Raw genomic sequence first — 14,024 nt, 5'->3', positions numbered from 1 at the left:
GCAATGCATGCAGCTATGATGATAATATCAGATTGAGCTGCATACTGTACATAGCTCGTTACCCTCACATAAATTACATAACCCTCCCTGAATGCTTGTACTGTAATTCCCCATCAGCAATTAGTACTGGTGGGTTTCAAGTAATGGAATCCACATGAGCTCGATATGTGTGAATTTTCAATAAGACAAGGCTCAACACAACAAGATGGAATGAGAATGAGCAGTCATAGATACATAGAAACATAGAATTTGACGGCAGATAAGAACCGTTTGGCGCATCTAGTCTGCCCCTTTTTTAGTCGTGACCTACATTGGCATTAAGGGATGTATCTTTCTTTTATTTGAATAAGTGAAGATTCATTGTCCATCTATATTGATTTTGATCATAGGAGGCGCTCATCCTTTTATTTTGCTAATAATTAACTCATCTGAATCCACAAAAAGGAACAAGGAAAAATTAAATCAGGATGCGTCTAGCTTGAGGGATTGATAATATTCATGATACAAGAGGAAGTGATACATTTGGTGTTGCTAAAGAATTAGTCAAGTTCCAACAAATACCCAGATTAGTGACATCATTGTTACATTACTTATACTACAGGCTATAAAATAAATGTTTCAAGAAGGGGAGGATAGAAAATATTCAGGAAACCTGAAACGCAAATAAGCACTGCTAGGCATTTACTAGAAACACAATGAGACCTTATTTCCTATTCGGTAAAAATAAAAATACATATTTATTTTAAACTATGATGTTTTGCAAATTAGCTATTATGAGTCATTTAGGAATGGTACAAAAGCTTAACTGCTATGTTTCCCTTATGTGAACAGGTAGGCCCACCCCATTAGAAAGAAATACCCTATACTCAGCGCATGAGATGCAGCTGACAACAGGCTTATGCTTATGTCGATCAACACGCCTTATAAGTGAAACACATACAACGTCCAATTGTCCAAATTTAGGGATGCCAACATTTAGCTTCATGTCTCTAACCTTTCCCCAAGTACCTATACCTAACTCTAGCTCTCACCCTAACCCTAAATATCATGAAAAATCATGTCAACCATTTCTGTGTTGACCATTTAACTGGCATAATTTTGACCATATCAACTTGCTGACTGTTACCATCTAGTGTTGACCAATTGACTGCCTATCTATTTACTGTTTATCTTCTAAAGATACCCCCCCCCCCCCCCAGTAGCACATCTGGGGGATTGTTGCTAATGATGCTTTCAGACCGCAAAACTGGCTTTGACCAGGTATTTTAAAATGTTTCTAAAAACAGGTCTGCCAGCTAAAACCCCTTTCACACAGCATGTCTTTAAACGGTATTTCAGTGCAGTTTTTGTCCTTTTTGTCGGTGACTGCCTGTACAGACTGACAGTCCGGACTGGTCATACCCGCCGCCCGCTGCCACTCAGCTGACAATCTTGGTGATCGTACAGAGCCGTGGCCATCTTTGACTCTCCTGGCCAGCGTTTCTGCAAGGAGCACGTGGCTTATCTGTAGCGGTGAGTCTATCGTTTACTCCTGATAATCTGCAGTCTGGGTTTCTGCTACTGTGCTCTCCATCTCTACTTCAAGCTATAAAGTCAGCAGCAGAGTGCTGAATATTATTTTATATATTACCTTACACATCGGTGTCATACTATATACTTTGTACAATTTATTTGTTCTCCACCATAACCATGGCCATCGCTCATCTCCTTGACTTTATACAAGCCTCAACCCAAAGAATCCTTTTTAAACTTGAGGAATTGCGACAGGGAAATTTGTCCCCTTCCTATGCCCTCGCAGATGGTGACGACAGGGCTATATCTGATGTATCTGTCTGTTCTACATCTCTAGCTCCTGAACACCTACAGGCTACACAGATAGAGACTCCTTCTGCCCTCTCTACTCCTACATATGGGAAGGACGAAAATAAAACAGCTCTCCTTGATTACTGTACCCCTCTCTCTCATGCGAATGTTGCAGCTTGGTATGTGAATATACCTGTCCTCTTACGCGCCATGAATATGCTCCAAGCTGGTGATGGGTCTATTCTGCTCACTTATAACAATCCTGCTACGCCTATAAAACGTGCATGCGATGGAAACCGATTTCTTTATGAGACTTTCTCTGGATCGATAGACCGCTGTACCTCCATGCTGCAGTACTGTGGGATCGCCAGGATGCTCATGATGTGGCTACCATTGCCACTGCTGGATATCCTGAAACCTCTAATATCTACATGCAGTGAATCTACTGCTGAATGTTCTGGACTGTATGGGGATAGGACTAGCGCTATACTTATCCCATATCAGGACGTTTGTGCTTGGCCCGACTGAAGATGTGGTTTCTTTCTCTAATGAAGAGGTTATGTCCGAATGTGATCACTTCCTATTATTAACCGTGTTATATGCTATCTAATCCTATTTTGTCCTTGTCTGATTTTGTTGTTCTTATTGAAACTATATCCTGATAAGGTTTTTTTTTTTACCTTAATGGTATTATTACGAGGCAGCTCAGCTGTATAGGCTCCTGGTGGGAGAGCCGGTGCACGCTCAGTTCAAGGTCATTAGTTTTTTGTCCCTACACATTTGGGTGGGTGGGTGGGTGGGTTGGGGGACATAGATAGTTAGTAGGCGGGGATTGTTGGGCACTATTTAAGGGATCCAAGTATACCTGGGTTGGGGTTTAGGTCATACAGGGAGGGGGGTTAATTGGGGGGTTGCTTTGTGGGGGTTTTATTTTATTTCTTGTTAGACACGTCGTTCTTACTATCCTATGTTGATTGCAGCTTGAGTGGATACAAAGATTCTGTTTATACTATGTGACAGAGGGGATTGTCCATTTAGTTTTCATAAGACCGTTTTATGTACATTCCCGCTACTTTTACACCAGACACTTACCCGAATGGCGCCTTCGGGTATTTCTGTTGGTAGAAATATATGGGAATTATTTCTTATATCCTGTAATAAATACTTGTCTCCTTTGGTATGATTGCACTATGCTAAGTTTTTACCTGGATATATACCACCTATACAATGCCGTGTCTATTTGTTTGTTTGACTTGTTTAATTGTGTGTGAAAAATCAATAAAAAATTAATGAATTTAAAAAAAAAGAAAAGATTAAAAGATCTTAATATGTATACTTTAGAGCAGAGAAGGGAAAGGGGGGACATGGTAGAAACTTTCAAATATATCAAGGGTTTTAACAAGGTACAGGTGGGAGACATTCTTCACAGGAAGAGGAGCAACAGAACACGAGGACATGCACTGAAACTAGAGGGAGGAAGATTCAGGGGAAATGTGAGGAAGAATTACTTCACAGAAAGAGTAGTAGATAAGTGGAATAGCCTACATCAGAGGTGGTAGACGCAAATACAGTAGTACAATTTAAACATGCTTGGAATAAGCATATTGATATCCTTACAAAAAAATAAGGATCAAATATGGTTTGAGGTAACATGTTTAAAAAAAGGGGCAGACTAGATGGGCCAAGTGGTTCTTATCTGCCGTCAAATTCTATGTTTCTATCTACATAATAATCCTAACCAGAATTACCCCTCCCTTTTGGCACCTGAGTGACAGACCTCTGATTGAGCAGTTTACCAACAAAAGTGTTGTACAGTTCATTAGATCTCAGTAGCATAGAAACTTTATGGTCTAATCCAGGGATCGCCAACCCGAGCGACGGGTGGCTCGCCTGGTGATTTGTAGTAGCTCGTCTGACCTTTGACATGAATGCGGTTGTCGTTTGGCGGCAAGTATGCCTGCGTCCCCCGGGATGCGCTCTGCCCGGATCGGCATGTGTCTCCCCACATCGTCAGACTCCCGGAGTGGGTATATGCAGGACCCCCACTGCTGCCGATGCAAGAGACCGGGATCCGGGGTCCCAATGAGAGGGAGACTTGCCGCTGGAGAGGGAGTAGATGGGATGCACTGCTGCTGCCTATGTAGTGTCCGCGGAGGAGCCGCCGCCAGTCGGACCTCTACTGCAGTAAGATCAGGAACTAGATCTGGAGGGAGGTTGCTGGATGCTAACATCAATGTGGTTGGTGAGTCATATTTCACTGCCGAGGGCTGAGGAGTAGTGTAACTGGAGGCGGGGGCCCGGGCTGAACAGTGTTCTGGGGATATGTGTCCTGGGGATATGTATCTCGCTGGGAGCGTGGCAGCATCAAGTACAGTACACCCAGGGTGAGCAAGCCCACCACCATTGTTCTGTGTTACAAACAGTGGCGCATCCTAACTGATCCCTCCATCCAAACAATATGCATCTTCCCATCCCTGTGTGCCACCTACCCACCACGGGGCATCCTCATCATCCCTGTGTGCCACCTACCCACCACGGGGCATCCTCCTCATCCCTGTGTGCCACCTACCCACCACGGGGCATCCTCCTCATCCCTGTGTGCCACCTACCCACCACAGGGCATCCTCCTCATCCCTGTGTGCCACCTACCCACCACGGGGCATCCTCCTCATCCCTGTGTGCCACCTATCCACCACAGGGCATCCTCCTCATCCCTGTGTGCCACCTACCAACTACGGGGCATCCTCCTCATCCCTGTATGCCACCTACCCACCAGAGGGCAGTGTGTGTGGTATCCCCACTGGGCATGTACCCTGCAGGTCTGTTAATTAAAATTCTTTTGGCTCCCAATTTTAAATCTGCTGGCTATTTTTTTTTTATGTTATAGGGCACAGTGTGTGTGTTTGTATCTGACACTGTGGGGGCATACCTGGCCCCTTGGGAACATATGTGTATCTGGCACTATTGGGGGGGGACTTGTGAGTTATCTGGGCTGCCGATTTTTTGATTGTATGCCTTAAGTTAAGGCATACAATCAGATGCGATGCGATGCGATATCGCATCGCATCGCATGCGACCATCGGATGCGATGACCCGATTTTTCCATAGGAATCAATGTTAAAATGGACTGAGTCCATTTTAACATGGAATTCAATGGGAAAAAGGGGTCCTTTTCATACCCCTACTATCCAAGTGGGCATGGAGTTGGATATAAACCTGTGGCGAGCGTAGCGAGCCACCGAGCCCGAAGTGTGGCGAGCGAAGCGAGCCCCGCGAGGGGACGGTATTCTGTGTCCGCTCGCCACGCTTCGGGCTCGGTGGCTCGCTACGCTCGCCACAGGTTTATATCCAACTCCATGCCCACTTGGATAGTAGGGGTATGAAAAGGACCCCTTTTTCCCATTGAATTCCATGTTAAAATGGACTCAGTCCATTTTAACATTGATTCCTATGGAAAAATCGGGTCATCGCATCGCATCGCATCGCATCCGATGGTCGCATGCGATGCGATGCGATGTGCCCGATCCGACCCGATTTAGAAATCGGCAGCCCGGATAACTCACAAGTACCATTGGGGGCATATGTGTATCTGGCACTATTGGGGGTATGTGTGTATCTAGCACTGCACTATTGGTGGCATATGTGTATCTGTCACTATTGGGGGCATATGTGTATCTGGCACTGCACTATTGGGGGCATATATGTTTCTCACCACCATTTTCATTGGCCTCACCCCATGTGGCTACAGCTCTTAGAGCGCTGACCATGCCCCCACAGCAAAAAAAATGGGGATGTAGCCTTGCAGGAGTACCACGGTAGTAGGTGAACCCCCTAATTTTGGGATGTCCATTCTCCTCTACCTCCAGTGTTGGGAGGTATGTATGCAGCATAGTGGACATTGCAGTGTGTGGCATTTTGTGTCTGGGGCATTGCGGTGTGTGGCATAATGTGTAAAGGGCATTTATTGGCTATTATGCATATTTTTTTATTTTAGTAGCTCTTCGGGCGGTTTATTTTGTCGCGAGTAGCTCCCGCCCCCAAAAAGGTTGGAGACCACTGGTCTAATCTATCATCTTTTTAACACATCCATACAGCTGAAAGCTCTAATTAGCCTTGTGTAAAGCTGTGTACACACGGGGGCGATAGGGGCTGAAATTGCTGGAAATATGGTCGCAGGCGACCATATTGCCAGTGATGGGAGTGTGCCCCGGCGATAAATCGCCGTGTGCGCACTCCCGTTTTCAGCCCCGTTCTAATCGCTGGTCGCAGGAGCTTGCTCCTGCTACCAGCTGTTTACTTCTGCGGCACCGCCGGCAGAGGTTCCCTTTCATCAGCGACCATCTCTGGTCGCTGATGTAAAGGAGAAACTGAGCAATATATTGCTCAGCCATATATTACTAGTAATATATGGCTGAGCAATATATCTCCCCCGTGTGTACGGGGCTTTAAGCTGTGTACACACAGGAGCGATAGGGGCTGAAATCGCTGGAAATATGGTCGCAGGTGACTATATTGCCAGTGATGGGAGTGTGCCCAGGCGATAAATCGCCGGGTGCGCACTCCCGTTTTCAGCCCCGTTCAAATCGCTGGTCACAGGAGCTTGCTCCTGCTACCAGCTGTTTACTTCTGCGGCACCGCCAGGAGAGGTTCCCTTTCATCAGCGACCATCTCTGGTTGCTGATGTAAAGGAGAAACTGAGCAATATATAGCTCAGCCATATATTGCTAGCAATATATGGCTGAGCAAAATATCTCCCCCGTGTGTACGAGGCTTTAGGCTAATAGCCCAAAGATCTGTACTGGACCTAAATTGATGAAGAACTCTCCCTCTCTTCTTCTATCCAACCCCAGGAACCCTTTTCATTTCTTATTAAAAGACAAAAGCAGAACCAATACAATATTCCCGGTGTTTTAAAACACATAGGTAAGAAATATGAATGAAATACACCTGTCTCCCACTATTATTCCATTAATCTTGTCACATTATATTACGCTTTATTATTATTTCTGATGAAATCAATATATAAAGTAATGATAAATAACAAACTTTTACCTGGTCTCCTGAGTAAACACAAAATGATTAAATGTTATTTCTTTTATGCCAGCATAATGTATTTTGCAGCACTTTTTTAATTATGGACAATCGAAACAAAATGCCTGGGTATAGCCACACAAAGTGGTAACAGGCCTCCCTGCTTACAAGCTTATGAACTACTGAAATCTTTGTGGCTGAAAGGGTTAACACGACATAGAATTAGAAATGACTTGTCTTATCTTCAATACATTAAAAATGTAAAATGATACCACCCAATATACTAATGCAGGATCATCCATATGTCCAAAGATCTTATGCTGGGAGAGAAAGAGTAACTATAAAGAAGTTTTCATTTACTGAAAAGGTTGCATTATAAATGCAAAAACATGTTTTTCCTCTTTTATGTTTTATTGATGTGGAACGTATGCTTGGAGGGATAGAATGGTATTTGTCCTAGCATATTGTTTCAGCACAATAGCTTTTGGTTAGTTAGGGCTAATAGCCATATGCAGTGTAGCAATCAATTACCAGCTGTTGTGGACGGTTGAGGATTTCCTCACAATACAGATACAATTTTGCTTCTTTCTTAAAATAAAAAGAACTCACAGATAATTGAAATACCTAGAATTATTTTGAGCCAACATAAAACCTGTAAGCCGGGATGTCATGGGAAACAGGTTTGGTACAACTTTTTTCCACAAAAGAGAGATTTTGCAAAGTCGGCCAATGTAATAGCATCCATTTTCAAGAGTGGCACATAAAAAGTCGGCTCAAAATGTTTTCCCCATGTTAAACATGCAACTCGACCGATATAATGGGAAAATATCATAGAAAACTGCTCTATAAAGTCAGACACAAAGGGTTACATTAAATTGGGATGCGATGTTTAGTAAGGTTTTGAAATCGCTCATTATGGCATTTTCCGAAATCGGGAAGATTTTGAAAAAAATTACTATTTAATAGGATGCGAATTAGTGGCTGAAAAGTGCAATATGGTCTTATTTTTAGTCATGAAAATGTGCGATTTTGGAGACATGGTAATATGCAGTGTTTTTTTAATGAAATAACAAAATGAGGTGGGGTATCACCCCTGAGCATAACCAGCCCCGGGCTCAAAGAGGCAATCCTGGTTTCAAAAAAATCACAGAGCAAACCAAATAGGAGTCCTCTGGATTTTATATAGCCAGCACCAGGCTCAAGGGCTGGTCCTGGTTCCCAAAATACAGGGGACAAAATGAGTAGGGGTCCCCTGTATTTCAACAACCAGCACAGGGCCCAACCAGCCAGCAGGGTAATGCCACAGCCAGAGGGAGACTTTTTATACAAGTTCCCCCAGCCAAAGCATTCACCCCCTCACTGGTCAGCCTGGGCAGGGATCCTGGTGAAGTGGTGTTCCCCCTCCAGAATTTACCTGCCCAGACTGAAGCCCGGGGCTGTCCCCGCTGCCCCTGTGCAGTGGGCACAGGGCTGATGTTTGTGTAAAAAATAGAACAAATATTGTGAATTGTTGTGTAACTATGAGTCCAAGCAAGCCTGCACCACATGCAGGTACTTGGAGTTCCACAACAGTACAAATAGTGAAAAAAACGGTACTTATGAGTTATCCGGGCTCCCGATTTTTAAATCGGGTCGGATCGGGACATCGCATCGCATCGCATGCGACCATCGGATGCGATGCGATGCGATGACCCGATTTTTCCATAGGAATCAATGTTAAAATGGACTGAGTCCATTTTAACATGGAATTCAATGGGAAAATCGGGTCCTTTTCATACCCCTACTATCCAAGTGGGCATGGAGTTGGATATAAACCTGTGGACACGGAATACCGTCCCCTCGCGGGGCACGCTTCGCTCGCCACGCTTCGGGCTCGGTGGCTCGCTACGCTCGCCACAGATTTATATCCAACTCCATGCCCACTTGGATAGTAGGGGTATGAAAAGGACCCCTTTTTCCCATTGAATTCCATGTTAAAATGGACTCAGTCCATTTTAACATTGATTCCTATGGAAAAATCGGGTCATCGCATCCGATGGTCGGATGCGATGCGATGCGATATCGCATCGCATCGCATCTGATTGTATGCCTTAACTTAAGGCATACAATCAAAAAATCGGGAGCCCGGATAACTCACAAGTACCAAAAAAACAGACACATACACATAGTAAAACTTTATTACATACTACAATCATCCACTCATACTCAGGGCCGGCGCCACCACTAGGCAGCTTTAGGCATTTTCCTTAGGCACCGGCCACTGGGGGCGGAAGTTTGGAGCAAGTCACTTCCCTGAAGCCAGGTGAGCATGCCCGCACATTTCCTCAACAACCCACCTCCCCCTTTAGACCGGGTTGGAGCGGGTGACTGGTGGGGAGGCCAGTCATCCCCGTGTGGAGCCCGTAGCTGTTTCCCCCCCGCGCGCGCCTAGCGGCTCCTGATTGGCCGCTGGGCGGCCAATAGAAGCATTCTTCAGAGAGGCGCTGTACATGAACCATCAGCGTCTCTCCTATTAGTTCATGACAGTGTACCGACAGTTTTTTTGTTTGGCGAAGACCTGGACTACTTCAGGAGAGAAGAGGACAGATCTTCGCAGGAGGAGACTTGTAAGTTTAATTTGCTTCCACAGGTCCCCTATGGATTACATCGGACCCCGGACCCGGACGCCGACACGGACCAAGACCAGGACACCGGAACAAGACCGAGGGTTACCTATGGGCTCAAGATATGTAAGTATCAGTATGTATGGGCTATGTATGTATTAAAGTTTTATTTTTCTGATGTGTCCGTGTGTATTTATTTAACTATTGGTTTTGCTGTGGAACTGAAAGTCACAGCAAGCCCTTTAATGGGCCGCATGCTGGGACTTGTGGTTCTCCAAGTCCCAGTATGCGTTCCAGCCTTGCTGGGACTAATAGTTTCTCAGCAAAACCCAATGGTTTATTTCTATCTTTTTACACTGAATCAGCCCGGTGACCACAGCCCAGGGTCTACAGGGACAGCACCAGGCTTCAGCCTGGTCAGGTAAGTCCTGGAGGGGAGGGGCCTTTATTGGGGGGGGTCCCCACTCCGCCAGGGCCCCTGGCCAGGCTGATTGGTCGGTAGGGATGAATGACTTGTATAAAAAGTCTCCCCCCGGCTGTGGCATTACCCTGCTGGCTGGTTGGGCCTGGGGCTGGTTCTTAAAATACGGGGGACCCCTACTCATTTTGTCCCTTGTACTTTGGGAACCAGACCTGGCCCTGGAGCCTGGGGCTGGTTTTAAAAAATTGGGCAACCCCTATTTGCCGGGTTTCCTGATTTTTTTTATTACCAGCCCCGGCTCTTTCAGCCTGGTGCTGGTTAAGGATGTGGGGGGGACCCCACGCAGTTTTTTTTTTATATTTATTTTTCAATTATTATTTTTTTTACATACTGCAGCCTGCACGGATCTGACTGATCCGTGCAGACTGGCTATACGAATTTCTATTAGCGGCCGTATATACGGAGGGTTACAAAGCAGTCATATTTGTAAATAACCCTCCTGAACACGAATTTGCATATGGCTGAAACAGCCATATGCAGTCGTATTCATTCGTATTAAGAATATGAATACGAAATATCGTATTCGTATTCTTAGTAAATTTCCCCCATTATGTTTTATAAAGTTGTGAGGTCAGCCTTGGTGTGAATATATTCTATTAATACACATTAGCCCTAAATATATTTTAGCCTTTGAAATTAGGTTATGTTTTATAGACAAACCGCAAAGACGTTTTTGTGGAAACCACTATGTTTCAACCTCCAAAATCTAAGAAACAAATTCCAACAAAATAATCAGAGGGAAACAAATACAAAATAAAATGGGAAGGTACTTGTTTCCTAGCACGGCGCACAGATTTCCTACATACGTTAACATAGTGAAATCGCATCGCATCGCATGGGCCTTTTTAAAGCCATGCGATGCGATGCGATTTTTTAATGTAATTTATTCACTGCTCTGTATGCCCCAGGGGATTGCATCGCATCGCGCCTCCCGCAAAATCGCATGCAATCGCATGTGATTTTATAGGGTGTGCAATGCCATTACATTAGCTATACAATAATATCATTGTATGACATACAATGATGTTTTACGCCCCCCCCCCCCCCCCACTATCCATGCCACTCTGAAGTGTGGCGAGCGCAACGGAACGCGTCCTCCGGCGTTTTCATACCCCACTATCCACGTCAGCAAGGAGTTGATTTTATATAGTGTGGCGAGCGGACGTGGATTACTTTACATGTATCCCGCGTCCCCTCGCCGTGCTTCGGTCTTGGTGGCTCGCTGTGCTCCCCATACTATATAAAATCAACTCCACTGCGACGTGGATAATGGGGGTATGAAAAGGTTGGAGGATGCGTGGATAGTGGGGGGTGCCTAAAACCTCTTTGTATGTCATACAATCATATTACTGTATAGCTAATATAATGGCATCGCACACCCTATAAAATTGCATGTGATTTTGCAGGAGGTGCGATGCGATGAGATCATATTCATTGGGGGAAGAAGAGGACAACATAACCATCTTCCTACTCCTATGGAGCCTACGCTGCATGTGCCGCCACCGCCACAGCAGCTGCAATCACCTTCATGGTTTGGCAGACCAGCCAGCTGGACTACATTGTGTGGCTAAAGCGGCACCAGAACAAACAGTGTCAGTGGGCATCCTGCTTCCAGATGGCCAGTGAGATAAATAGCTGCCTGCAGACAGAAGGATTCACTGGGGGCCCGGGAGCTGGTGACACAAGGATCTGTCCGTGTAGGGCCAACAACTTCAACGACCATATCATTCCTCTCCAGCACACAGTGCATCCGCAGTGACCCCCTTCCCCCGATGGGCAAAGGCCTTATAGGTCGAGTACCTTCCTCCTGCGCTCGCCACACTATATAGATTCAGCTCCACGCCGACGTGGATAGTGGGGGTATGAAAAGGTCGGAGGATGCGTTCCGCCGCCCCACGCGGGGCTCGCCACGCTTCGGGGTGGCGTTGATACTGGGGTTGACGCTAAACAATGGCATAGGTGCAGGTGCTTACAATTGTAATGAATATGCCTCCAGCACTGGAAGTGGCAGGCCCAAAGGCACTGGTGACAGGTGGAGTGGCAGTGTTAACAGCACGAGAATGCAAAGGAATGAAAAAGGAATTGACAAACACTAAAAATGGAGAATGAGTACAGCTACATTCATTTGGAATACCTACCAATGCACGTGCTGGTTGAGTGTAAGATTTTTTATACCCATCACCGATGTGGTTAATGTGATAAAATATCTAACCAGATCAATTTGTATATAGCTGGGCTCACGACACCGAAAACAACATGTGTGCTTCCACCCAGCCTGCACTTTTGCATGTTCACAATGAGCAGTACTGTGCTCTGATTGTTACATTTTAAAGGGGGAATTTATCAAAGCTTGGAGAAAGATAAAGTGGAGACAGATACAGCACCAGCCAATCAGCTTCTAACTATCATCTTTCAAACACAGCCTGTAAAATTATATTTAAATCTCTCTCCAAGCTTTGATAAATCTCCCCTAAGGGTAAATTTACTAAAGCTTCTAAAAATGAAAAGAGGTGATGTTGCCCATAGCAACCAATCAGATTATATCTAGCATTTTCAAGGATGCAATAGCAAAATAGTATACAGAATCTGATTGGTTTCTGTGAGCAACATCTCTTCTTTTCATTTTTAGAAGCTTTATTAAACGTACCCCCAAGTCTCGATGAAGTCCCTTAACCAAGTTCCTAACACCTATTTCAATGTATGCACAAAATTGACATTCATTTCACTGCTTAGTCCATTATGGGTAAAGTCAAGCTTTGATACTCGTACTTGATTCAGCTCAGTGAATGCACACATGCTTCCTTCATAGTCATTGAATGAAATAGCTTAGGGTCATCTTTAAGTTTCTTGCCAGTGAAAACTTGCAAATAATTAGCTGCTCAGCAAGTCAGTCATTTCTGTCAAAGCTTTTTCCAGTGACCTTTAAAGTATGATACAGACAACATTTATCAATTGTACTGCTTTTGGCTGGACTATACCCATTCTCGAACAATAACAGACATGAACAACTAAAAATTGTGAGTGTCTTTATGCAAAAATGGGCTGGATCTGGGCATATCATTGGCGGGGCTTCACTGGATAGAGGGCAGGGATTATTTTGTCCTAATTTTTTATTTTTATTTTAAATGTTTGTAGTCATGCCTAACTACACATTTGTACCCCTTTCACATCGCACTTTTAAAACGGTATATTGTTGTTGTTTTTTCCATTTTAAAACATTTAAGGCTGCAATGTGAAAGTGCCATAGTTGATTTACCGGTTAAAGTTAACCGGTATTTCAACACGGTTAAAAAGCAGAGTCCTACACGGTTCAAAGCCGTTTTTTTGGCAGTTTGAACAGCTCTATTTCAATGGCTTGAAACGTGTCCCTTGGGGTTAAACGGGTTGAATGTTTGAATGGTATTAAATGATTTTTAAAACGGTTTTCACCTGCAATGTGAAAGGTCTCAAGGCTCAGACCCATTTTAAAGTCCCATTTAAGAATACCGTGTCATTACCCATTTCTGCAATATGAAAGCAGTATTACTTTTACAGGCTCTTGAGGCTGCTGATGCTTTGATACTATTTCAAGCTTTATATAAAATGAATGTATTCAGGTAAGAGTATCTCTGGACAAAAAAACAAGATCACTTAAGAACTAATTGTGTGTAACAATAAGCTAATATATTAATGCTGCTTTCAGACCGCAAAACTGGCTTTGACCAGGTATTTTAAAACGTTTCTAAAAACGGGTCTGCCAGTTAAAACCCCTTTCACACTGCATGTCTTTAATCTGTATTTCAGTGCAATTTTTGTCCTTAAACTGTATTTCAATGCAGTTTTTGTTCCTTCACAACACTGAACCCGTTTTAACCCATAGAAAACAGTGGATGAAAAAAAACGGGTCTGAAACGGGTAGAATTAGTGTTTAGAAATACCAGTTCAATAGAAACTTACCGTTTCTATTGAACTGGTATTTCTAAACACTAATAAAGCAGGGTCCTACCCGTTTCAGACCCATTTTTTTTTTCATCCACTGTTTTCTATGGGTTAAAACGGGTTCAGTGTTGTGAAGGACCTTTCAGACTGCACAAATTACCGTTTTAATGCGGTAAAAAAATGGCAAA

Source organism: Crinia signifera, chromosome 6, assembly GCF_055691185.1.
Source record: "Crinia signifera chromosome 6, ASM5569118v1, whole genome shotgun sequence".
Classification (NCBI taxonomy): Eukaryota; Metazoa; Chordata; class Amphibia; order Anura; family Myobatrachidae; genus Crinia; species Crinia signifera.
Note: the sequence above shows the minus strand (reverse complement) of the source record.